This window comes from Gastrolobium bilobum, unplaced genomic scaffold (assembly GCF_033153095.1).
Source record: "Gastrolobium bilobum isolate Gb01-03AN ecotype WA unplaced genomic scaffold, APGP_CSIRO_Gbil_v1 utg785157, whole genome shotgun sequence".
Lineage (NCBI taxonomy): Eukaryota > Viridiplantae > Streptophyta > Magnoliopsida > Fabales > Fabaceae > Gastrolobium > Gastrolobium bilobum.
Window position 1 is genome coordinate 1 of NW_026895931.1, and position 4633 is coordinate 4633.

At 32.0% G+C, this 4633-nt stretch overlaps 1 pseudogene; it reads left to right on the forward strand.

Moving 5' to 3' along the window:
- Positions 1–2785: 2785 nt before the first annotated feature.
- Positions 2786–3908, forward strand: LOC133296849 (thaumatin-like protein 1b; annotated as a pseudogene).
- The last annotated feature ends 725 nt before the right edge of the window (positions 3909–4633 follow it).

Here is a 4633-nt window from a genome sequence, read left to right on the forward strand (position 1 = left end):
TAATTCCAATACCCATAGGTATACCCTATAAATAAGAGATAAAAACTACAAGTATGAGAGATTCTCTCTTTATTAATTGTTATGCTATTACTGTACACACACAACATCTCTTTGGCGAAAATTGTTCTTTACTTACTTGTGCACAGTGAGCTGGTATGCTCAAGTGGTATATATAAATAGATGCCTTAGAAAGCACCTCGATCCAAGATAAACACACTAGTCTTTTGGGCTAGACATCTCTATCTTCAAGACATAACACAAATATCTTCAAGCCACCATAGTTTACCAAAAAAAAAAAAAAAAACAAGGATAAGGTTAAATCATGTTTGAATATAAACCTAATTGATTAGCATGTTGAGGTGATTTTTCATTAATTAATATGTTGAAACTTTCAAGATTTACGGGTATATATATATATATATATATATATGCCACTTGGAGGTGTTTATATATCTTTCTACAGGATAAACAGTTAATGTTATTAGAAGAAAATCACGTCCTAATGTTGATATAAATTTTTTTTTGGGTAACCAATGTTGATATAATTTTATTTGAAGAAAACCGTATTCCTTTAAAATTTAAACAAATAATTATTTTTTTTTTGGTGAAGGAAATTTAAACAAATATTAACTACCTTAAAAAAGCATAAAACATTAGTTTTTTGAATTTAAATTATATATTAATATAATAATTACTGAATCAACGAGGGGGAAGATACTTCCCAACCGAATAAATTTTTAATCATCAATTTTTAATCACCAAACTAAATATTAAAATTTGTTTTCAAATTATTTGTCCCCTTTGCATGTTGTGACGGCGGTAGTTTTTATGGGGATTAATGTATTAAAATTGAGTCATTGGCGGGATCTTTTAGCAGCCAACAGTTTGTGTATTCCCAATTCCACATTAGACAGCGAACAAACTTTACGTGTGATATCGGTGACAGGGGAGAAAAATAGAAACTTACGTATGTTTTTTTGGTCTTATCCCACTTCTTGCTACCCCTCCCAATTTGGCATTGGGATGTAAATTAATAGCATGTCTGGTTTTTATCATATTTGATAAACAAATTTTTAAGTTTTTCAGTAAACTTTTTATTATAAGCTATATTGAATATATATTGAATTTTCATTTGATTGAGTTAGCATTATATATTAATAAATTTTTATTAAATGGGTAGTCTCTACTATTTTATTTTATTTTATTCAATCAACAACTATTCTTAACTCTTAACAAATTGTGACTAAATTCCGTCATGATTATTCTTACTGTATTAGCCGTTACATTTTGTTTTTAGTTCTTGACAATTAATTTGTTTAAATCTCTAGTAGTTTGTATTAACTAATTTTTAATTTCTTTTATTATTAAAATTATTTAAATAATTATTTTATTTAAAATAAATAATATAATACAAGCTGGTCTATAAACTTATAGACCAGACATTATAAAAGAAAGTCTATAACCTGTTTTCTAAATACTGATTTATTAAAGACCAGAGTATTTGTATTTTATTAGATATAATTGGCCAAGTATGGCTTGATGTAGGGTGGACCGTAAGCCTCTAATTGGCCGCCTGATCCATTTACATCCGTGTCTAGATAAAGAAAATAAGATGGAAGAATATTATATCCAACATGGATTTCTTGCAAGAATGTAATCAAGCTACAAACAAGTATGTCTTATTCATTTTAACATATATCATATGACAAATATTGACAATAAAAGTACACTAATTTAGTTGCAGAGGTCGAATATCGTCAAAAATAATAATAAAAATTCTTAACTAATTCCAATCTTCTCTAACGCCGCGTTTTTTTGTAGTCGATTGTTAACTAATTATACCATAATAGCAGTACAATGGCCGATTCTATAGGAAAAACTAGAGAGTCATCGCCCAGTACTGTCTCTAAAAATACCTCCACACGCAGCCGGTTCTGGGTTACCTTTGGCTGCTCCATCAGTATTTAACGTCACCCATCCTTCGTCCGGAAACTTCCAAGCGATGGGGATCTCCTCTTTTCTAGAGCAAGACACAATAGAATTATTTTTTCTGGACACATTCCTGATTTCCATCGCTTGATTTTGTTTTGAACACTCATAATTTAATGAATTTGATTACGTTAACAATTATATGAAATATCAAATTAGTTATATAATATTATATTATATTATTAAATATAAGAAATTTATTTTCAATAATACTACATCAAAATTAAATTTAAAATAAGAACATATTACTTTTAATTAGGGTTTTATTAGTTTCATGTAAAATAAGATAGTTATCGTATGTTGTAGAGAGAAAATAAATGGGTCTCACCATTACAAGAAAAAAGAAAAAAAAAAAGTGGGGTACGGAAATCGAAGTGAGAGAAAATGAGAGATGATATCTCATGTGAAAGGTGAGTAATATTTCTCTTACTTTTATTACATTGAGCACTCCTTAAAAATAAAGGAAATGCATGCTTGTATAACTGTCTTACATTTAACCGTGTTAACTATATGAATGCCTCTAATTTACAAAATATTAAGAAATAAATTAGTTTATACATGTGTGATGATTATATTTTAAGTTAAATATTTAGAAACATATATTTAACATGATTAAGTCCCACGGGGTCATGGTAGAGGATAATAACAATTAACTCAATTAATCAACACAGCGAACCGTAGCAGATACGGATCATTGAATATTCAAGCCTCAATGCCTATATAATAGCTACGCACGTTAAAACCCATACTTCACAAGCAACCTCTGTAAACAAGAACTCATCACTATTCACCAACAATGACGATCACCCGTGTTGCTCTCTGCCTTTGCTTTGCATTCCTCTTCTATGGTATATTTCAATTACATTTTCCATTCCCTTATTCTCTTTATCATAGACATTAACGCCTTATAAGTTATAATATGCATTTATATATGTAACAAAATATATACAATATTCCTCATGTTAATGGTACACGAGTATGGGAATAGATTTCCTAATGTGTTATTTGATATCAGCATGTTATGTAACAAGATCCTACTGTTGATTTGCCCATAAATAATTACAATACTATCACATGATATGGTCGTGTTAAATAACACATGAGATGATTTATTCCCTAAGTGTAGGTTAATGTTTACTCAAATTACTTTATAAGGTATAAAATTTGTCTTTTTTGAAATCCATACACGACTTGATCATCAAATCCCCACGTATAGCTTATGATTTTGGTTTTGCATACAGTGGCTCAAGGAGCCAAGTTTACTTTCAGAAACAATTGCCCATACACAGTATGGCCAGGAACCTTAACTGGCGATCAGAAGCCTCAGTTGTCAACAACAGGTTTCGAGTTGGCAACGGGAGCATCCAACTCCGTAGACCTCCCCTCCCCATGGTCAGGTAGGTTTTGGGCTAGGACGGGGTGTTCGAACAACAACGGAAAGTTCAGTTGTGCCACCGCCGATTGTGCGTCCGGTCAAGTGGCATGCAACGGTGCCGGTGCAATCCCACCAGCAACTTTGGTAGAAATTACAGTAGCATCAGATGGAGGTCAAGATTTCTACGATGTAAGCAACGTGGACGGGTTCAACGTTCCCGTTTCAGTGACCCCATAAGGTGGGAGCGGTGAATGCAAAACCTCAAGCTGCCCTAACAACATCAACAATGTGTGCCCTGCAGAGCTCCAAATGAAAAGTTCTGATGGAAGCGCTATTGCTTGCAAGAGTGCTTGTTTGGCTTTAAACCAGCCTCAGTATTGTTGCACTGGTGATTTCAACACAGCAGAGAAATGTCCTCCAACAAAATACTCTGACATTTTCAAGCAGCAATGTCCTGATGCTTATAGCTACGCATATGATGACAAGACTAGCACCTTTACTTGCTTCTCCAAACCTGACTATGCCATCACATTCTGCCCTTGAAGTCCTCCATCGCTACATAATAGACTTTGTCAAGCCTCCCGAAAAAATAAGTGTGTATTTCAATATATGATACTATTATGAGCCACACAATATGAATAAAAAAATCACGTGCTTTCGGTGATTGTATTGAATCATCATCCAATAAAGTTTTATTTTTATACTTCTTTTTGTCCATGATTAAATTGGAGTGGTGTGTTTGTTTTTGCTCTTTACCTTCATAATATGCCACTTGGAGGTTTTTATACTTTTTTCATTGTGATCTTATTCGTACCCTCTCCAAATGACTGACATATCCAAGGCAAGAGCTGCAAATTATTTAATTTGTGGTGAGAAAAAGAAGTAGAGAAACATTTAAAATTCCTCCTATGGTTTCTTTTCGAATCGCTAACCCCTAATGATTTTTACAATTCAATCCACCTTCTAACTCTGTTACAAATTAAATTAAATGCTTCATTTTACGCTTATAAAAAGAATCGTTGTAGAGATAGGAATTATATACCACAATGTTAGTTTTTTTCGTCCAACTCTAATTGTTTTCTAAGATTTATATCAAACTGTCAAAAACTTTTCATCCCAACAATGTCGAGAGAAAAATTACAATGAAAATTATAAGTTAGGAACTAATTTTCATCATTCAATAAGAAAATATTCAGCACATTATATAAAGACTTCCATGATGCATTGAAGAATATTACCATATATAGCAGTATGGGTGATATGAATTTT